General features: G+C 39.9%; 1 protein-coding gene across 1 annotated transcript in view; it reads right to left on the bottom strand.

The window, feature by feature from the left end:
* STAG1 (stromal antigen 1) overlaps positions 1-23,026 on the bottom strand; it is a 496,183-nt gene extending 473,157 nt beyond the window's left edge. The window contains exon 1 of the mRNA XM_043474336.1: positions 22,842-23,026. The gene's annotated coding sequence lies outside the window, so the exon portion shown is untranslated. The remainder of the gene's footprint in view (positions 1-22,841) is intronic.
* Between the last annotated feature and the right edge of the window lie 738 nt (positions 23,027-23,764).

Here is a 23,764-nt window from a genome sequence, read left to right as displayed (position 1 = left end):
CGGAGGGGAAGACGGAGCAGAGCGACTAAAGTGCCTCTGAGATGATGAATGAATGGACAAGATTGATCTAGGTAACCTGACCAAAAATCTCAGCTAAACAGATGTCAGAGCCAGTACTGAGATCCTAACTTGACCTCAAAATCCTCCTTCTTCCTACATCCAGAAGTAAGGGTACACTCAAAGCAGTATTACTCAACTTTGCAAGGACAAATTCAATCCACTAATGAAGAAGTATACGGGACACCAAGAAAGAGTGTTCCTTTAAAACTAAGGGAAAGTCAGCATGAGAATTAGAGAATCACACATAAGAGATAAATCATCTGTAGAACAAAAAAAAGTAAATACATCAAATACAAATAAGGCATCATGGGAAGCAGAATCCAGCTCTTGTCCATGACTATATGAAAGCAAACACTAAATTAACTGAATACTGAAGAGTGCTGAAACAAATTAAATCTGGCAGTTTGTCTCCAACACTGTCTCTGGATAGTGCTCTGACCCAGATCTGCTGCAAGGCAGACATATATATCAGGCTATCACAGTTCAATAATACTGACAACTAAGATGACTGAACTTACTTTGGGTTCATTCTAGGTTTACTGGTCAATCTTCAGATTATAATCTGTGTCTGACACAGGTCTTCTGACAGGAGCAGAATAAAATGACTAATGAGCACAGATAGTCCATTTCATTTGAAAGTTACATTTCTTAATGTACATCAATAGCCTGACACCCTGACTTACACCTCAGACTTCACCTGAAACCTAAATCACTCCTACATAATAAACTGAACTTCTAAACATATCAGTTCTGAGAACCAGAGTCTGGTACATAGTTCATCAGCTCCTGCCACACTTAAGAACTGACTCATCAGACAGTCAGCCTTCCCTGGAGACACTCTACTGCCCTGCTGCATGCCTTTGACAACTGCAACTTGTACTTTGTTTTATAAACTAGATGAATGCTGCTCAGAAACCTGCAAATGTACAAAATGTCCCCTCAAAAGACAACTGTACATATTCATTTTTCATATTTCATAGAGCAGTATTACAGTAGCCCATTTACTAACATCCTCTGAGGTACCAAGGACATACATTCTTATCCCTAACATCAGTGAGGCTTATCCCTAAAAGTTATTCACAAAAAGACATGCTACTAATAAACAAACTAGCTTGGATTAGAATCCAGATCTCTGGTCTCCAAATTCAGTTGTTCCTTCCACTTTAGACAATGCAAGTGTCTAAAATCGAACCCAGTAAGACCAAGAGAGCCTATGCTTCTACCAGAAAAACCAATGATTATTTTCTGCAGTCTTAAGAGCAGTCAGAGAAATCTTTTAATAATAAGATCATCTTACAGGGATCAAGATGAACTATAATAGAAAGAAATGATAAAATTTGAATAAAGGTAGGAAATTTATAAATAAAACTTATAAACAACATTGAAGGAAGTACTAGCAGAAACAAAGATAGTTCCATTTGGAGCCAAATGAAGAATTTTAATCTTATATGCAAATGAAAAACAAAAAAAAGTGAACTTTCCTAGAGTCTTGTTAGAAAGTCTAATGCTCTTTTTTTATTCTTTACCAAAAGGAATGACATTGATTATAGACAGGGGTACACATGGACATCATCAAATGGTCAATACCGAAATCAGACTGATTATATTCTTTGCAGCCAAAGATGGAGAAGCTCTATACAGTCAGCAAAAACAAGACCGGGAGCTGACTGTGGCTCAGATCATGAACTCCTTATTGCCAAATTCAGACTTAAATTGAAGAAAGTAGGGAAAACCACTAGATAATTCATGTATGACCTGAATCAAATCACGATTATACAGTAGAAGTGACAAATAAATTCAAGGGATTAGATCTGATAGACAGAGTGCCTGAAGAACTATGGGTGGAGGTTCGCGACATCGTACAGGAGGCAGTGATCAAAACCACCCCCAAGGCAAAAAAATGCAAAAAGGCAAAATGGTTGTCTGAGGAAGCCTTACAAATAGCTGAGAAAAGAAGAGAAGGTAAAGGAGAAAAGGAAAGCTATTCCCATCTGAATGCAGAGTTCCAAAGAACAGCAAGGAGAGAGAAGAAAGCCTTCCTCAGCAATCAATGCAAAGAAGTAGAGGAAAACAATAGAACGGGAAAGACTAGAGATCTCTTCAAAATTAGAGACACCAAGGGAACATTTCATACAAAGATGGGCACAACAGAGGACAGAAATGGTATGGACCTAACAGAAGCAGAAGATATTCAGAAGAGATGGCAAGAATACACAGAGGAACTATACAAAAAAGATCTTCACAACCCAGATAACCACAATAGTGTAATCACTCATCTAGAGCCAGACATCCTGGAATACGAAGTCAAGGTGGCCTTAGGAAGCAGCACTACGAACAAAGTTAGTGGAGGAGATGGAATTCCATTTGAGTTATTTCAAATCCTTAAAGATGATGCTGTGAAAGTGCTGCACTCAATACACCAGCAAATCTGGAAAACTCAGCAGTGGCCACAGGACTGAAAAGGTAACTTTTCATCCCAACCCCAAAGAAAGGCAATGCCAAAGAAGGTTCAAACTACCACACAACTGCACTCACCTCACACGCTACCAAAGTAATGTTCAAATTTCTCCAAGCCAGGCTTCAACAGGATGTGAACTGTGAACTTCCAGATGTTCAAACTGGACTTAGAAAAGGCAGAATAACTAGAGGTCAAATAGCCAACATCCAAGCATCATTGAAAAAGCAAGAGAGTTCCAGAGAAACATCTACTTTTGCTTTACTGACTACACCAAAGCCTTTGATGGTGTGGATCACAACTGTGGAAAATTCTTAAAGAGATGAGAATACCAGACCATCTGACCTGTCTGCTGAGAAATTTGTATGCAGGTCAGGAAGCAACAGTTAAACTGGACATGGAACAACAGACTGGTTCCAAATCAGGAAAGGAGTATGTCAAGAACGTCAAGTATATTGTCACCATGCTTATTTAACTTATATGCAGAGTACATCATGAGAAATGCTGGACTGGATGAAGCACAAGCTGGAATCAAGATTGCTGGGAGAAATATCAATAACCTCAGATATGCAGATGACACCACACTTATGGCAGAAAGTGAAGAAGAACTAAAGAGCCTCTTGTTAAAAGTGAAAGACGAGTGAAAAATTTGGCTAAAAACCCTCAGAAAACTAAGATCATGGCATCTGGTCCCATCACTTAAGGCAAACAGATGGAGAAACAAGGGAAACACTGACAGACTTTATTTTCTTGGGCTCCAAAATCACTGCAGATGGTGACTACAGCCATGAATTAAAAGAAAAGCTATGACCAACCTAGACAGCACATTAAAAAGCAGAAACATTACTTTGCCAACAAAGGTCCATCTAGTGAAAGCTACGGTTTTTCTAGTAGTCATGTATGGATGTGAGAGTTGGACTATAAAGAAAGCTGAGTGCCGAAGAATTGATGCTTTTGAACTGTGGTGTTGGAGAAGACTCTCGAGAGTCCCTTGGGCTGCAAGGAGATCCAACCAGTCCATCCTAAAGGAAATCAGTCCCGAATATTCACTGGAAGGACTGATGCTGAAGCTGAAACTTCAGTACTTTCACCACCTGATGAGAAGAACTGACTCATGTGAAAAGCCCCTGATGCTGGGAAAGATTAAAGGCGGGAGGAGAAGGGGATGACAGAGGCTGAGATGTTTGGACGGCATCACAGACTAGATGGACATGAGTCTGAGTAAGCTCTGGGAGCTGGTGATCAACAGGGAAGCCTGGTGCGCTGCAGTCCATGGGGTCACAAAGAGTCAGACACAACTGAGCAACTGAACTGAACTGAAAGTTAATGATTTGGTTCCATTACAAAAGAGGCACTGACTGAGCTACCTGGGAAGCCCAAGAGGCATTGAAAAGTATATTAATCCAGCAACTCCACTCAAGGTATATGTATCCAAAAAAAGATAAGAGCATATGTTCACCAAGAAACTTGTAAAAGACTGTTCACGCAACTTGTGATAGACAAAAACTGAAAACAACCCAAATGCCCACATACACACACAAAAAAAATGGTATACATTTTGGTATATTCATACAGTAGAATTCTACACGGCAATAAAAAAAAGAACTGTGGGTACAAGCCACAATATGGATGAATCTCACAAACATCATGTAAAGCAAAAGAACTCAGACAAAGTACAGTTAAATGATAGCTACAAAAGTTGGAATAATTTGGGGGAAGAGAGGGAGAAATAACTAAGAGAAGCTTTGGGGGTGCTAGAATTGTTTTAGATCTTTGATCTGGAAAGTGGTTACATGGTAAAAATTCATCAAACTTATGGGCAGTGTTCTTTATATATTAACATGTCATACTGCAGTTTTAAAAGATGGCACAAGATATTTATTTGGAACCTTTAACACAACGCAGAAGAATGGTTTTAATCTTAAATTTCAAAACATAAAACTACTCTAAGAGTGTAATTATAATTGAAGAAGTGATTTTATACTAAAATCAGCCCACAGTAGATTCAGCCAAAACTATTACAAAGATTAAATATTTTAAATTTTGTCCTAAAATTTCTATCTTAGTTTGGTGTATGCCTCTAAGGGTTGGGCATAGCAAATGTCAGGGTAATCTCTATCTAGCCTCATTTCAACATATTCCGGAAATAAAACAGTAATTAAATCCAAGTTTATCAATGGATATGATTATCTACTGAGAAAGAGGGTAAGTGGTTAAGTAAGCGGGTTACAAGAGAGTAAAAATTTTTTAATAACTGCTATGAGAAGTGAAAAAGAACCTACTAGGCAAAAAAGAATTACTGGGTAACGGTGATGGTCCAATTAAGATTGGTAAGTACGAATAATTTAGTAGCTCCAGTCAGCAGTTATGGTTTTTTCCAGATGTGCTCAGCAGGTCAGAGCCATCCATAGAAATCAGTAACTCATCTGTGGCTGAGTACTGATTGAAAAGATACAATGAAGAGACAAAAAAGGAAAGCAGCACAACATATTTCAAAAGTTAAATAAGGTTCCAAGCTACATAAGAAAATTAAAGCAGGAGGGAGACAAGAGAGGTGCCAAAGGACTAAGGCTCTGGACTGAAAAGAAACTGTCAATGACTGTGTTCAAAAAAAAAAAAAAAATCCAAAAATTCAACATATACAGAAATTCATGAATAGGTCTTTTATACAAAGTGCCATTTTTTTCTCATTATTTTAGAAAGTGAAATGCTCCTAACAATTAAAAAAATTTCCTTTTTTAAGGGAGTTAAGAAAGGTTACAAATGGAAAAGGTTAAATGTCTTACGTATTATAATTACAAATTTATATTTTTCTCAACATTCTATGTAAATCCAAAGATAAATTTTTTCCAATAATATTTTGAATTAACTAAAGAAGCATCCGGATTTCTTGGTGAATCAATGAACCTTTACCATGTTTATCAAAAAATCTAATGTAAGCAAACAGGTCAATGCATACATCAATATACCATTCTTTAATTGTGTGGGTATCTGTTTAAAGTAAAGTCATATGACAAAAGAATTATTTCCCATTTCCAAGCTCTGTTCAGCTTGACAGTAAAAGTGAAACTGGTCAGTAACAATATGCAATGAATGAATGAAGTATAAGTAGACAGGAAAAATGTGGCTGAAAAGATTTAGGAACAAATAGCATAATAATGGAATTAATCTCAGCAAAGAATAATGTTATCAGCATATCTAAAGCTAAATGCAATAATCTCTAATGAAAAGATTAAAAGTATAACAATTAAGCTTACTATATAGCATGAATCTAAATTACTCAATATGGTTGAATTGAGCAGTATTTACTGTCTATTATTTTGCCCAGCAATGTGCTTGCTCCACTGCCATAAGCCACACACCAAAATACATGTCCCTGCCCTGGAAGACACTTTACAGTATAGGAAAGAAAACCACATGTAAATTATTACAGTCTATCACAATACAAACCGCATTTTAAGTGCCAAGCAAGTAAGATAAAGTCATAGCAGGGTATTTGCGACTTGACCAATATAGTTATTACAGGGGCGGTGGAATAAGATCACTATCAGACCTCACAGGAGCATCTGATGTTTCTGACTGGCCTGGCTATGGTATGGTTTGGACTAAAGAACCACAGCCGCGTTCACACTGAAGAATGGCAGCACTAAGAGATTTGGGTTTTGTATGTCAAAGAAACATTACACACTTATGCACACACCATTTATATACAAAGGAACTTTGTTTTGGTTAATAAACATTCAGTATCTGTTTTACCTTTTAATATAATGCACCAAAACTATTAGCAAACTGCCTTCCAAAGCTATGTAAGTTAAACTATTAAATTATAATGCAACGTGTGTGGGCGGAACCAGCTAGGTTTTCTAACTGACCAAAATTAAGATGTACCTGCCTATACATCCACTCTGTAAAACTGTGCTGCGAGTATAGGCACACAGCCTCAAAAATCACATACAAATGGAGTTTCATTGCTTTAATGTCATAATTTAGCTTCTACAATACTGTCTTAGAGTGCTTTCTTAGTTGTCACCCTCTGTATCCATTCTTTCAACAAATTCTACCACTGTCTGAACAGCTCGTTGCAAATCCAGGTTTTCACCTGCCAGTGAACTTTAAAAAGTGAGTTTCCATACATAGAAACCATTTGTATTATTAATGTAAGTACTATCAGTAGTGCTCTTAATCCGTTTCAACATATCATATGTTAAATGGACTGGTACGGGATGTTCCTGACCACCTACTGTATTTTACCTTTTCCCCCTATTTTAACATTTCTGAGATAAAGATGTATCTCACAATTAAAGGCACTTTATAAATGTGCTGAACAGACAGTAATTAAACACAGCTGCCACTGTTCATCCATGAGCTCAAGCATAATTGTTGACTGACCTTGTCATCAATTGAATTGTCTGCACTGTCAGTTTCATGCATGTTGAGTTTAACTACCTGCTAGATGTCTTAAAATATTAGTTTGCAATTTAATATTGAAATGAAAACTTACCATGCACAAAGTTACAAAAATTGAGATTAGTAAATAAAATTTCATTACTGCTAATAACAATCGCAATTTCATGTTTTCTTGCAAAGCAACAAAGCGACTTATGGGATATGATAACAGCCACAAGTAGAGGAAACTGTATTATGTTTTGCTACTGAGATACATGCTAAAGGACAGCCTATCACATGCCAAGCAACGGAAATGAAGGCAGAAGAAGTTGTCAAATCTCTGGAAATAGATAAAAGGTTTCCAAGCAATGAGTGGCTGGTATGACCAAATATAGACTGCACAAGCATACAGCATTTTCTTTCCTACTGCCCATAAAATAGTGCTGTGTCATCTTTTAAAGGCAACTCAGGTTCCATGAAGTAAGATTTAAAAAATTAGAACTCATCATTCTCAGTCTTTCCCAAGGTGGTGTGACAATGGCACCACCATTCACTCAGTTACTAAAGTCAGAAACCTGGAGATCATTCTTGACTCATCATTCCCAAAACATAAAAACAATTACATTCCTCATTATTACCTCTATTGCAACCATGGTGCAGGTACCATCACCTGGACATTGCATCAACCTAACTTTTCCTTCTTCCATTCCAACCCTCAGCACAATCCAATATTCACAGAGCAGGTAGAGCAGAAGTTCTCAACTTTGGCACTACTGACATTCTGGGCCAACAATCTTTTGCTGGAGGGGGCTTACTGAAGAATGTTTAGCAGCATCCCTGGTCTCTACCCACTAATGCCAGTAGCATACATCATCACTCCCCAGTCATGCCAATAAAAAATGTCTGCAGATTGCCAAATGTCCCCTGTAAAGCAAGATATAACCTATAGTTGAGAGTCACTAAACTAGAGGGAAGGATGTTGTTTAAATGCTTCCCTGCTTAAAACTCAATGGTTTCTCATTTTACATATAATAAAATCTACACTTCTTATAGTCCCTGCTAACCCAAACATATCATACATAAGCCGGAATCTGGCCTACCCCTCTGGCCTCAGGTGAAGCCACAGTACCCGGTATTATGCTTACTCCCTCCATTATCAACTCTCAGTTCCTAAAATACAACAGCCATTTCTGCTACAGAGATTTTGCACCAGCTCTTCCTTGTGCCTGGACCATTCTCCTCAGGTTTTGTGCAAGCTCAGCTTTAATTTAACATCCTCAAAGATGCCTTTCCTGACTGTATGTATCTCATTATTACCAATCACGGTACCTCAATCATTCCCTTCACGGCTTTTAACACAGTGTATGGTTATTTTGTTTACCTGATTATTGACTGTCTCTCACATGAAGACAAATACCTTGTCTGCCTTATTTCCAACATCTAGGCAAAATGAAATGAATGAACTTAACAGCTTGAGAACCTTAAGTACTAGATAAGCTGGTATCAATAACCTCAGCACCATTCCCCTCTCATTCCCCACCTATATTTATGATCATTCCCTTGAAGTGGAGAGGAGAAAGCTAAGAGAAGAGGAAGAGACTAACAAAGCCCTCATCCATAAAGTATCCTTGTCATCATCATGTTCTCTGAGGCATTGGGTGCAGATTAAATGACATATGTAACGAATCTAAAGCACTGGAAGGGTGTGAAAAACAGCCTATATTTAATAAATGATGGCTTTATATGTAAAGCCTCAAGCACAATGCCTATACAGATAACTGAAAAATGACAGTTCTCTTGCCCCTTTTAATATCACTCTACCACCAGCTCACCTGGAATAGAGCAGGAATGGAATTTTGTACCTCAGAGATATACCTCTCCCCTTCTGGGCCTCCAGGAACCCAACATACCATACTAGGTGTAACATAGGTTAGTTAGTCACATGTGTATACTGACTAAGGAAAGCCAAGTATCTATTAACCAAAGCCAACTCATCACAAAACGGCTTCATAATTATATTTCAGTTAGTTTCAATAAACAAAATAACCACATGAATATTCAGTTTCTGAACCCAGCTTTAAATTAAACTCAGGAAAGGTATAAATTACTGTTTAACAATATCAGTGTTGGTTACTAAAAATATCTAATACATCTAAGACAAATTTACTCACAGGAAATAAACCAGTAAGCTCTGCACAACTTTTAGCTAATAGTTAGAGCCAAATGAGTGATCTTAAATTCCTTTTTAAAATATTGCTTCTGACAGCATCCTGTATATGTATGGGGGGGTGGAATCTGAGGAAAGTGATTAAAGGAATATATTAAAAAGGGAACATAAAGGAAGCCAGACTGCCAGGGTCTGAATCCCCAGTTCTGCTAATTAACAGCTATGTGAACTCTGGAAAATCACTTAACTTCTCCATGTTTCAGTTTATCTGTAAACTGAAACTTAAAAATAGTGTCCACCTCATGGGGTTGTTGTATGGATCCCATAAGTTAATATATGTAAAATGCTTAGGTAGTACTGCTAACTATTAATGTTATTATACTGCTGTTATCGTTATTGATTCTTTGCATTATTATGGTTAGCAGATGCCATACTGGATAGCACATAAACAAAACATTTCCATCACTGCAGAAAGTTCTATTAAACAGCATTGTATCAGATTACCAGATAGTTAGAATGCCTGATGAGATAATGCACGTATCTCTTCTAATTTTTCAGAAAGTGCTTTAAAAAAGGCACTCCAAACCCAAGTAGTCTTTAATAACCTTGACAAGTAAGAAGAATTTGGGTTTTGGTCCTATTTAACAGTCAAAGAAAAGAGAAGTGGTAAAGTAAAGAGAGGCTGTCTTTTATAAGGATCTCCATTCTATAAGATAACAAAAATGATGCTTTTATTTTCTGTCCACCTTACCCTACTAAACTCTCTCAGCAAAGACTATTATCTAGAAAAGGAATTCATTATTAATTATATTCAAATATAATTATCAACATATTAAGAAAACAAATTTGTGATGTTTCTTTAACACAATAAATAGAAGATCTAGAGGTGGATCTAACAGTTAGCCCAATTTTAAAGCAATGCTTAGGATAAAGGTTATTTTGTGATATCTGCAACATCTGTAATATGAAAATATTTTGATTTCTATTGGTAAGAAAGCTATGGTATTGCTCATACAACTCTGATTTGTTAGCTACATTCAAAATTAAAGAAAATGCGAAATCTCTCTTAGAGATTAGGGAAAATGAAAATATGATTATTTTCCCCTCTAAGTTTATGAATCCCAGGTTAAAAAAAATTGTTTGAGAGATTATAGAGTTTATTGTTTAAGACTTTATTATAGAGTTATAAAAACTTGGGACTCAAACCTACCACTTCCTAGCTAGGGAAAAGTACTTAAGCTCTCTACCTCATCTGTGAAATGTAATACCTATGTAATATTGTGGTGTTACTTATCATCATGCTACTGGACAAACTATTTGACACATTCTCAATAAACACATATTCTATTATGATCAGTAACCAAGCTCTGTCAGGTATGTACTTCAGAACCCTCTGTGCATCAGAAAGTCAGAGACTGATGTCAGCTGGTCTGGGGTAGATCCCAACCATTCTTTAGTTTATTTTCTATTTTGTTAAACTTCTTCTATTTATTTATTTTTAATTTTCCTGTTGTACTGGGTCTTCATCACTGCGGGCAATCTTTCTCTGGTTGCAGCTACCGGGGGCTACTCTTCATTGCAGTGCGCAGGCTGCTCGCTGCAGGGCCTTCTCTTGGCGGCGGGCACGGGCTCTAGGTGCACAGGCTTCAGTGGCTGCAGCACATGGGCTCAGTAGTTTCGGCTTGAGGGCCCTAGAGCACAGGCTCAGAAGTGGTGGTTCACAGGCACAGCTGCCCCACGGCGTGTGGAATCTTCCCAGACCAGGGATTGAATCAGTGTCCCCTGCATTGGCAGGCAGACTCCCATCCACTAAGCCACTAGGAAGTCCCATTCTTGAGCTTATGTTTAAAGCTCCCAGGTGATTCTAATGTGCAGTCACTGGCCAAAGGACAAAGTTCAACCTCTACTTTGGCACACTAGGCACTCTGGTCACTGCTTACAGCTCTATATTTTAATCTCTCTCTATAGATAACCCCAAGCCTCTTCACACACACTCAAACTAATGCTTCCTCAGTAAGTGGGCTATAGCAGTGGCCCTCAAACTTCAGACTACATCAGAATCACCAGAAAGACCTGTTAAAACACAAACTGCTGGCCTCTACCTCAAGAATTTCTTGACAGAGTTGGACTGGGGTGAGAGCCAAGAATCTGTATCTCGAACAAGTTCTCAGGTAATGTTAATACTACTGGTGCAAGGAGCACAATTTAAGAACCACTGAGTTCTAGACCAGATCACTACATTATCCCTCTATTTTACCTGGAAAGCCATTCCATCTCCATCATCCACTCTTGCCAGGTTAACTTCTACTCTTCTTTCAAAACTTACATATGAATTTGTGTTCAGGAAGCACGTGCTCCTTCAACAAACCACTTCAAGGCATGTATTACCTATTATAAAACTTATCTGCCAAAAAAACACACTACAGAAAGTTCTTAATGGTACACTTATGCACAGGGTAGATATCTGCTACCATATGCAAGTTCTTTTCTAAGAATTGGGGAAAAGGGCCTCTGGGCAGGTGATAAGAAAATCATGAAAAAAGCAAATGGATAGTTGTTCAAGAAGAGTGAAATCTGGATTTCAGCCACGACCAAGCCCCTTGGCTGGAGCACCTTTAGGCAGAGCACCACCAATTCCATAACCAATCATGGCACCCCAGCACAGCACACCACTAGTGGACAAAGGAATAGCAAGCACTTTGACCAATCCTCAATTTGAGAAAGGGAGAAATAGTGGGAGGAAGGAGCAATAAGGCTATTGGAAAAGGACTTTTGGAGGTTATCACAGCTAAGTTCTAAGTCTTGAATTCTCTATCAGGGAGACAAGAACTGTGCTTTATGTCTTTATAACCAGAGTGTAAAGCACACTACAGATGTTCAATAAATGTCTGAATAACTCAAAATGACTAAAATTATATGAAGACACTTGCTAATCTTTTTTACACCAAATAAAGAAGTAAACACCCATAACTAAAACCAAAAACTGTTAAGTACTACCTAAATATTAACGTATTTGGTCTGTACACTAATCAGCTAGAGGAAAGCATGAATTATTCTAATAACCTGTTAGAAGATGAGACTAAGAAGCCTGCTGATAACACACTCAGACTTAACTAAAGTCTTTAAAATCAAAAATTTTGCATTACCTGATTCAGAGTTGATTTCCAGAGTTGATTTCCTCAATAGAGACTAAAAAATTTACAGAAATCTTGGAAACTAAGTCCAAGTCACAAATTTTACAATGAAGAAACTGAGGTTCAGAAAGTAGTGAGTCAAAGACACACAGCTATTTAGTGGTAAAGCTGTGATTAAAACTCAAGTCTCTAGCCCTACACTCATTTTTCTCTTATATCGCATTCTCTTCACATTTATAAATTATTAAATATCCAAAACTTTTTTTAAAGCTCAGATTAAACCAGGTTTTGCTTCCTGTACCCCATTTTTATAACAGGAAAAGCAGCCATCTGACCATCTTACTTTAAGAACTTATACTTTAAGAACTTTACTCTTGGTAAAGATTCATTCCTAGTCTCTTTGTTCGTGAAATTATACATGCAAAGCTATTTTTATTTTTTATAAATAAAAATCTTGATACAGCCATTGAATCTTCTCAATTACCAAGGAAGCATTACAATGGATTTCCAAGATGTATTACTTTCTAGAGAAAAAAAAGAGTCTGATTTTTAAAAATATATTTAACAATAAGCACAAAACTCTGGCTATAACCCTCATCTCTCTATTAACCTGAGAACCTCACCCTCTGACCACTCTCATTGACAGAGCTTATTGTTGAACTAGCTTTACGTACTAAGAAGAATCAGTTAGCTCTACGTGCTGGTAAGAACCAATTAATTGTCCTTGCTTCTGGAAAATAATCTCATGATTTATCTGGATTTTAACTTTATTCACCTTTTAAATTTAACACTAATGTATTCACATACAAAACAGCATAGTCTAACAGTTAAAAGTTAACTTTTTAACTGATACATTAATCCATGAGGCATTAGTGACATTACACAGGTGAGAAAACTGAGGTTTAGAGAGGTTAAAGAATCTGCCCATGTGTACATATCCAGGAAAGAGATGAATTAGAATTTGACACCAGGAGTGTAACTCAGGCCAGGAAATCTCTTGGACGACAGACAATGGCTTTCTTACCCCTTCATTATGTGACAGTGCTTCCTTCAACTGAGAACGCACAAACTTTTTAACCATTCCCACAGTACAAAGCATACACTAGGGCATTTTCTTCCTGAAAATTAATTTAGGCTTTAACAATTAAGCAGAAGTTAGCTTAAGACATTCTTTAGCTTCTATATCTTGCATTTTGTCATAAGAATTTCTGCACATATACTACTTTGTACTGTCTCTACTAGAGAACAGAGAAAGCCTACCTCTCAGTACTCTAAATGAAATAGGAAAAAAATAATAATAACCTAATATAATAGAACTGACAGAGCTTCAGGATAACTTCAGGGAAGATAACTTCAGGATAGCTTCAGGGAATCACTTACCTCAAAAGAGGCAATCAGGTCATATTCATGCTTGACTATGTATAAAACACTTTTTTCTGCTTCTCTAAAACTGAGCAAACAAGCAGTGGCATCTCAAACCTCTACCTGAACCTTCAGACCAACTCAACAATTATGAAGAGAAATCTTGCCAGAGGCTAAAAACAGTACAGGTAATACTTAACTACCAAAGTCAAGGAACTACCCTGAAAAACTCTTCTAACTCTTCCTGATACATTAAAAATGATCTACTTTGGGGGGGAAGTGACAAGGAGAGGGGCATGTCCTCTTACCTCTGTACTTTATGCTTCCAAAGTATCCTGAACCTAATACTCTCACAACTTCCATGTATTATCCATATTAGCTTGGTTTGTTGCTTTGGGGGGTTTGGTTTTTAAATCTCTCTCAATAGAACAGAAGCTGTTTTAAAAGCAAAATCTATGTATTAAACAACTTTGTATACTCACTACTAGTCATGGAGTAGGCACTCATAAATATTTATTTAAAGAATCTTAACTGGATTCCCATCACAGAGATAAGACAACTGAGGCCTCTAGAAATCAAAAAATCAAATGTTCTACTCAAGACTAACTGACTGTTATGTGATGAAAAAGGAAAGAAAACCAAATCTCTGTAAGATAAACTTCAAAATGCAAAAGATTTCAAACAGCATAAATAAGGCTGAGATAAAAATGCCCTTTTGAGAGATTTAAATTGTGCGTTCTGAAAGTAAGCCTGGGGTTAAATCCTGACTCTCTCATTTATTAGTTGTGTGGCCTTGCAACAAGTAGTCTACAAAATACCATGGCTTATGAACCCCACCACTTACCAAACATTATTGTGCCAATAATATATCTGCAATAAATGAAAATACAAAGAGGGTGAAGATATCAGGAAGACCTGAAATAGATTCTACAGCTCAGTGTTTATTTCCTTTTTCTGTTTTTCCTTTCTTTGTGAGATGTATCAATTATATAGCATAACACATAAAATCTAAATAATAGTTTAAAGAATTATAAAGTGAGCACTCCATGTAACTACCACTAACATCAAGAATCAAAGGATTCTCTATAATGTGTCCCTTCCTCATCACAAACATGAGAGACTTAATCAAACCCAATAAACTTAACTAGTTAATTTAAGATTAAATAAATTTAACCTAACCTTTAAAACAGACAATAGCAATATAACTTCTTCACAGGGTTATTGCAAAATATTTATTGGCACACAGTAAATACTCAATGAGTGTTCCTTACACATACAGTATACGCCAGAACAAAGACATGAGGGACATGGAATAAAGTATGAAATCAATCTAGTGAGAGCATAAAACCCAGAGGGAAGTACAATGCAGAGACAGAGCTGGAAAGCTAGGCTGGGGCCATCTAAGAAAGAAAAGAAAAATATAAGCTACAAAGGGGAAATTGAGAAAATTCACTGGGCAGTTTTGAAAGAATTTTCCGTGGGTCTCTTGTTTTTCTGCCTATCTTGAAAACAGAGACACCAAGTGTCTTTGATCCCATGTTTTCAAGTATATTTGTAGAGTGAATTATCTGGGAAAAGAGAAATACCATCTCCCTCAGAGAAAAGGAAAGGTATGCTTATAATCCATTATAAAGGTACAAGTTTCTCTAAACTTGGGATTCCTCTTCTCAGACAACCCAATACACATGCGGGTGTCACATCTTCACCCTACCGTGTACAAAGTGGGGCTCCAAGGCCTGAGACTAGTGCTACTGCTGTGGCTACTGTCACTGCCGTAGTGCACTGCTCACCTCTGACCAAGCAGTCTCATGGCTCCATTAAACTGCGGGAGGTTAACTTGTGAGCAAGTTAAATCTCAGCAAAATCTTAGAACTTCCATTTTTTGACACGCATTAGTACACAATCAATGTTCAATCAAACTGAGAGATGCCATTTCCATACTGTCAGAATGGATTTTAAAAAAAGCAAAACTCAACTATAAGCTGCCTTCAAGACGAGCATTTTAAACACAAAGGAAAATTTAAAGTAACTGGATAGAAGAAAATACACTACAGAAACAGTAAGCTCAAGAAAATTAGAGTGGCTGTTAACTGAATGTGCCTAGTAACAGAGCTTCAAAATACAGAGGCAAAAAGCAACAAAATTAAGGGAGAAATAGGTAATTCCACAGTTACAGTTAGATATTTTAACATCCCTCTCAGCAAATGATATAACTAGACCAAAAAAAAAAAAAAAAGGAAAAAAAAAAACAGTAGACACAAATGATTTGAAAAATGCTACCAAAACACCTGAATCTAAACGATATTTACAGAATAGTACACCATACAACTGCAGAACACGTATTTTTTTTCAAGTGTGAAAGGTATATTTATCAAGATAAACCACATAATGAACCATAACTCAAGGTTCTATACATTTGAAAAGATTAAAATTATGCAACGAATATCTCAAGCCTCAAAATGAAACTGTTAGAAATCAATAAAAAGATATCTAAAATAACACCAAATATTTGAAAATTAAACAAAACCCTTTTTAAATAATCCCTGGGTCAACAAAGAAATCACAAAGCAAGCTAGAAACTATTCCAAAGTAAATGATAATAAGAATATCAAAATCTGTAGGCAACTGCAGTGCTTGGAAGAAAATCTAGAGCTTTGCATATTTAAATTAGAAAACAAGAAATGTCTGAAATCTCTGACCACTTTAAGAAGTTAGAAAAGGAAAAGCAAAATACATGGGGAAAAAAAATTATAAACAGGAAAAAAGATGAGAGAGAAAAGATAAACGGAGAAAACCAGCATTGTTATTTTTGAAAAGATATACAGATAAACCAAGAATTAGACTGGTCAAGGAAAAAAAGAACACATTAATAACATCAGAAATTAAAGAGATATTGACATAAATCCTACAAACATCCTAAAGATGACAAGTTCAGTTCAGTCACTCAGTCGTGTCCGACTCTTTGCCACCCCATGAACAGCAGCACACCAGGCCTCCCTGTCCATCACCAACTCCCAGAGTTGACCCAAACCCATGTCCATCGAGTCGGTGATGCCGTCCAACCATTCCATCCTCTGTTGTCCCCTTCTCCTCCTGCCCTCAATCTTTCCCAGCATCAGGGTCTTTTCCAATGAGTCAGCTCTTCGCATCAGGTGGCCAAAGTATTGGAGTTTCAGCTTCAACATCAGTCCTTCCAATGAACACCCAGGACTGATCTCCTTTAGGATGGACTGGTTGGATCTCCTTGTAGTCCAAGGGACTCTCAAGAGTCTTCTCCAACACCACAGTTCAAAAGCATCACTTCTTTGGCGCTCAGCTTTCTTTATAGTCCAACTCTTACATCCATACATGACTACTGGAAAAACCATAGCCTTGACTAGACGGACCTTTGTTGGCAAAGTAATGTCTCTGCTTTTTAATATGCTGTCTAGGTTGGTCATAACTTTCCTTCCAAGGAGTACTCATCTTTTAATTACATGGCTACAGTCACCATCTGCAGTGATTTTGAAGCCCAGAAAAATAAAATCAGCCACTGTTTCCACTGTCTCCCCATCTTTTTGTCATGAAGTGATGGGGCCAGATGCCATGATCTTAGTTTTCTGAATGTTGAGCTTTAAGCCAACTTTTTCACTCTCTTCTTTCACTTTCATCAAGAGGCTCTTTAGTTCTTCACTTTCTGCCATAAGGGTGGTGTCATCTGCATATCTGAGGTTATTGATATTTCTTCTGGCAGTCTTGATTCCAGCTTGTGCTTCATCCAGCCCAGTGTTTCTCATGATGTACTCTGCATATAAGTTAAATGCAGAGTTCATTTAGTACCTTCAACAACACTTATTTATTATCTCACACTTTATATAAGTAAGAAATCTGGGTACTTTGTAGCGGGGCTTTCTGTTCAACATTTCACCTAGCAAAAATCAAGATGTTGGCTGTGTTCGCTCAGTTCTTATCTCAGACTTAGGACCTTCTTCCATGCTCACTACTTGTTGGCAGAATTTCCTTGTGACTATATGACTGGAGTCACCATCTTCTTTCTAGCTGTTGGCAAGACTTTCTCAGTTCCTTACCACATGTTCATATAGGCATTTTCACATCATGGCTTTTTGCTTTCATCTAGGCAAGCAAGTGTAAGTTGCTCTGGCTTCCTCTGTCTTTGTCCTCTGGACTCCCTCAGGAGACTCCTTTTAAAAGTTGATCTAATTAGATCAGACCTACTCAGGATGATCTTCTTTTTGATGAACTCAACTGATTAGGGACCTTAAGTACATATGCAAAAATCTATTTGCCATATAACAATCACAGGAGTGATATCCCATTATAATCACAGGTCTCTTCCACACTGGAGGCTTGCTTATGAGGGTGAGTCACTGTGGTTTGTTAGAATTTTGCTTGCCATGGGGACAGAAGTATCTTTACAATTTAGAATCTTTATGTACAAGAAGACCACTTAGGCAAAGCAGTAACCCCACTTGATAAGTTTACTCACACTTGTTTTGTCTTCATGCTTTTTCCTCTTTATATTTCCTGGTACCTCAGTTGAAGTGCCTCCCTCTACAAAAAGATTTTATTGCATATAGAGGAAATTAAAAATAAAAGTTAAAAAGTTAAATAGAAAGGCAAAAAAAAAGGGCAGTGGAGATTATGTAATTCTCATTATTGCTCAATACCTATTGTTTTACTCATTTTAGGGATGAGATTGAATCTCATGGAAGTTAAGAAATTTAAATGACTAAGATCACCCTCCTATTAAGTGGCAGGTAGATTCATAAACTTATTACATCAGACAGTTGCTGTGATACGATTGGTCCAGCTGCTTATGAAGAGAGAATTATGAAAAAGAATAATTATTTTAAATGGAGTATAGGTATTGAAAAGTGTTAGTTGCTCAACCATGTTGAGTAGGTTAGTTGCAAACCTACTCTTTGCAACCCCATGGACTGTAGCCCACCAGGCTCCTCTGTCCATGGAATTCTTCAGGCTTGAATACTGGAGTGGGTTGCCATTTCCTTCTCCAGGGGATCCTCCCTACCCAGGGATCGAACCAAGGTCAATTGGTGGACAAAGAGGGGAGAAAAAATTGGTCATGGTATATTGGAGGTTTCACAGTCTAAGAAGCAAAATATCTTCAGAACAAGGCATTTAGGACAGTTTTAGTTAAGAATAAGATTTAGAGACTATAACCAGGAGTTAAAATTGTTCAGGAGATATAGCTAAATTTCTTAATAGAGAGGTGATAAAGTCAGGGCTTGGTAGATCTTTGTTAGCTGAATTAAAATATAAGTCTCTAGAATTTATATGATCCTTGCTACTGTGACATTGTAGGGAAAAAAAGGAAGCAGAGAACTAAGAGGATGCTCTTGCATAAGCCTAGGAAAGAGATGATTCTTGAGGTGGGAATAAGGATGTGTCTACAGAGAAGAAAGGATCAGTTTTCTGTCATTTTGGTAGTCAAGAGGACAGGATCCCAACTTTCTGAGTTTTAGTGCTGAGAGAAACCTTGTTGTTGACAAATGTGATTCTTTTTAATTGAGCTTTAAGTAGGTCATAGGCCAGTTGGTTTTATAGAATCTTTTTTCTGTATACTAATTCACACCTTATTGCTTCTTTCAAGTTTCTTCCCCTTCCTTTTCTGTGTTCTTGCCAGTTAGTGCTTAAACGACAGTCAGTCCTACCTTCTTTATAAATATACATTCCTTGGTGCTATGAGCCTAAATGATGCACTAGTTAGTCGTCCAAATTTCTCTATAGAGTTTTGCTGCAATTAAACAGCTCTATAGATGGCTTTTAAGTTACTAGAAGCCCAAAGTTACAAAAACATTTTATGTTGTGATCCAGTACAAACACACACACTGGAAATAACACCTAACCTTTATATAGTACATGCTGATATATTATACATATATTTGAAACTAAGAATGCTGGTTGCAGCTCACGTATGCGATTTACAGCAACCCTTTCACTTGGCTGAATTATAATCTCATTGGTAATTGGAAGAGTGTAAAGTAAAACCAAACCATAAGAAATCATTTCACTTCCATCAGATTGGCAAATACTAAAAATTCTGATAATAGCGAGTGTTGTGAGAACGTGGGGAAATTAACCTACCACTTTTGGAGGGACATAGTCATTTTGTAAAAGAAAGTGACTTTTGCAGTAGTAGAATACATGTACCTTAACCTAGTAATTATGTTTTTGTCTTTTTATTACTAATGAGAGAAATTCTTGTATGCTGGGATATGTGAACAAAAATGTTTGCAATAGCCAGAATTTAGAAACAAAGGGTTCATCATTCTACCACTGTTTTTCAAATACCAGTGGTGATTTTCAGATGATAAAATAATCTTGATTTGTAGGATAACCTCACCTGGTCACAGTGTATTATCTCTTTTATATTTAATGTTCTGCTAGAATTTGGGGATTTTTTTTCATCAGCAATATTATTTTGTAGTTTTCTTTTGTTGTAATGTCTTTGTCAGGTTTCAGTATTTGGATTATGATGTTCTCAAAAGTATGGGAGGTGTTCCCTCTACTTACTGAAAGAACTTGTCCAGTGTTCCTTGACTGGTAGAAATCATCAGTGATACGGTTTGGACTTAAATTTTTTTTTTTTATAGGGAGACTTTTAGTAAGTTCGAATTCTTTTTTGTTTTTAATTGGACATAGATTTTGTTTCATCTTATGTCAGTTTTGGTGTATTTTTAAAGAAGTTTGTTGACATTAATTGTGTTGGAGAAGACTCTTGAGAGTCCCTTGGACTGCAAGGAGATCCAACCAGTCCATCCTAAAGGAGATCAGTCCTGGGTGTTCATTGGAAGGACTGATGTTGAAGCTGAAACTCCAATACTTTGGCCACCTGATGCGAAGAGCTGACTCATTGGAAAAGACCCTGATGCTGGGAAAGATTGAGGGCAGGAGGAGAAGGGGACGACAGAGGATGAGATGGTTGGACGGCATCACCGACTCGATGGACATGGGTTTGGGTCAACTCCGGGAGTTGGTGATGGACAGGGAGGCCTGGTGTGCTGCTGTTCATGGGGTGGCAGAGAGTCGGACACGACTGAGCGACTGAACTGAAGCTACTAAATTTGTGGTACCTCGCTATACATAAAAAGAAAAGTAATACAATCCAACGGAGAAGGCAATGGCAACCCACTCCAGTACTCTTGCCTGAAAAATCCCATGGACGGAGGAGCCTGGTAGGCTGTGGTCCACGGGTTGCTATAAGTCGGACACTACTGAGCGACTTCATGTTTCACTTTCGTGCATTGGAGAAGGAAACGGCAACACTCCAATATTCTTGCCTGGAGAATCCCAGGGACGGGGGAGCCTGGTGGGCTGCTGTCTATGGGGTCGCACAAGAGTCGGACACAACAGAAGCGACTTAGCAGCAGCAATACAACCCAAAAATTTTCATTTTAGTGATGAGGAAAGTAAGGCTGCAAGAGCGACACCCCAAAGATCAAAAACCTAGGAAAAGTTTAAAATAACTTCATTCCCAGGTTCTTTTCCTACCACAGCCCCCTTAAGGCTTTAAGAGAGTCATTTAAATCAACAGTACTTGTATACTGTGTTCAAAGGAAGCAATTCCAGCAACATTTTCCATATGGAATAAAATAACAATTTTCCATATTTCACATCTATTTAAATACCCCTAAGTTTTGCCAGAATATCAAAACCAAAGTGGATACTGAGGAATTTCCAATCAAAGTAGCTTGGTTGTTAAAATGACCATTGATAGACCACCGGAGTAAATTTAATGTACGTTTTGAAATATAAAGAAAAAATTGTAGCAAAACTTTGTCGGTTTTTCCAGTACTTTATTTAGATAGCAAACTACTTGTGTTACAACTATTCTCAAAGACTGAAAGCAAGTACACAACCTTCCCGAACTTTTCGCTATTTCCTCCCTGGTGCAAATTTTTTTAGCCTGAATTTTTCGTACAGTATGAGTACAAGGTACACTACTCAATACAATACACAAGTTGTTTTTATTTTCACTGTTCTGAATCTTTATTTTTCTAAGCGCTTCACGATCAGAATTTGCAATTTTCTTAAAAAGGCACATGAAAATCTAAAAGATGGAGTCAAATACCACGTAAGTCACAAATCACACAAGTTTCTTTATGCCATGTCAAATACTTTCATAAACACGACGTTCGCGGAGATGGAAAAAAAAACTCCTTTCTAGTCACAACCACGAGAATAAACTATACACATCATCTTAACATCGACTAACAGCAAATAATTCGCTATCGTCGCATACAAACAGCGTTGTTTTGAATCTATAAGTGTCCAAAACCATCCCCCGCTTTACACTCCCGGGGCACGATTCTCTGCAATATGAAGAGAATCGGTAACATTTCAAATGTAGGTAGACGAGGTGACGTGACAATCCTAAAACCTGAAAATTTCTTAGTCCCCACAACACACAAGAAGCACCCAGTCTGGACTCTCCAATCGAGGCCCAGGTTCAACTCCAGCACTCCCGTTTCCCAGCTCTTCACCCCGCCCCCACCCCGAGAAAGGAGGGAAAACAACTTTTATTGGCCTCGTCTCCCGGGGGGCTGGAAAACTAGCGGGGCAGTGCTCCGGCCTGGACACGTTTCACAAGGAGGCCTCCGTCGGGGGCGGGGAGGGCAGATAGCGGGAAAGCCCGGCTTTGACGTCCCCTCTGCCCCTGGCGCCAGCCCCCCGCTCCTCCCCACTGAGAAGAGGCCTGGGCCGGTCGCCTCGCCGAGCGACCCCCAGGCCCCTCAGTCGAGGCGAGCTCGTTGTCATGTGACGACGCCGCCGCCGCTAAAAGACCGGAGAAACGCAGGGCGGCGGATGGCATTCGCACCAGCCCGCCTCGGCCCGCTCCCGCCGGGAGCGGGCGAGTCCCGAGAGTCCGGGCGGGGGGGCGGAGGGCGGGCTTGGCGGCGGGCCCCAGCGCGCCACAAAGGCTTCCGCGCCCGTCGCCGTAGTGCCCGAGCGGGCGGGGGCACAATTTTCGGGGCCCGCGGGAGGGGTGCGGAGCGACTAGGGTTCCGGGGTGCCCGCCGCGCCCACAGCCGTCCCCGCTGGCGCCCGGACGGCCGGCGACCGCCGCGCCCCGCACAGGCCTGCGCGGCCTCCCTCCCCCGCGCGGGGCCCGCGCCCGGCCCGCCCGCTCTCCGCTCGCGCTCTCTCGCTCTCGCCCGGCCTCCATCTTGGATCGGCGCTTCCAGCCCCCGCGCCGCTGCCGCCGCATTCCCCCTCTTTCCCGCCCCCCGCCGCCGTCGCCGCCGCCCGCGCTCACCTCAGCTGCCCATCCGGGCACCGCCGGCCGTCGACCTAGTTTCCCCCCAAAAGTCTCCGGTGTGTTATTCCCGATGTGGGGGGGTTGTTACGGGGTGGTCGCCGGGGGTTCGGGAGCGGGGGCCGCGCCTTCAACGGAGCTGCAATCCTAACCCGCCATCTGGTGGCATTTTCCACACGCCAATGGCGCCGCTGCAGACTTGGGTCCGGACCGCCCTCTGCTGGCCGCGGTGCTTACTGCCTCGCTGACGGGACGGGCCTGCCCGGAAAGGGGAGGGAGTAGAGGCGCGAGCTGGGGGCCGCGGCGGGGACGCGCGCGAACGCTTCCCTGTGGGGATTGCGCGCACGCGCACCAGCGGGGCGGGAAACGTGGCCGCTGCGTGGCGGCCCGGCCCCCGCACGGAGCGCTGGCCCAGCTCAGCCAATCGCAAGCGGCGGATCCCTCTCCGTGAGGGGGCTGTGGACGGTTCGTGGGCCGCCCGAGGCGGGCGGAAGGATGGCTGCAGTGGCGCCTGCGCGCCCCGCTAGCTGAGTTGCCGCCCGCCATTTTTGGAGCTTTTCCGAGACTTGGGAGGGAAACCCGCCCCTGGCCCCTTCACCGCGGCCCCTCCCCAGGTCGCGGGACTGGCGCACCCCCGCAGCCCCGCCCGGCCCTGTTGCCCTCATCTGCCGCCTCTGCAGAAAAGCGGAGGGGTGGCAGCGCAAAACCCCGCTCCCGCCACTCCTGGTGTTAACCAAGGCCTCGGAGCTTAGCATTGTACGAGCGATTTATTGTGTGATGTTGACGAGGTGCTTTCGCGGGCGAGAGTGAAAAGGTTTTGAGGGCTGTTTGGGACCTCCCTCGCCGAGCATCTAGACGCAACACTCCGCGCCCCAGGCCGATTGGCGTCGTCACTGCCTCTAAAAGCAGATCCTTTCCGTGGT

This window comes from Cervus canadensis, chromosome 7 (assembly GCF_019320065.1).
Source record: "Cervus canadensis isolate Bull #8, Minnesota chromosome 7, ASM1932006v1, whole genome shotgun sequence".
Taxonomy (NCBI): Eukaryota; Metazoa; Chordata; class Mammalia; order Artiodactyla; family Cervidae; genus Cervus; species Cervus canadensis.
Note: the sequence above shows the minus strand (reverse complement) of the source record. Positions and strands in the feature narration are given on the sequence as shown.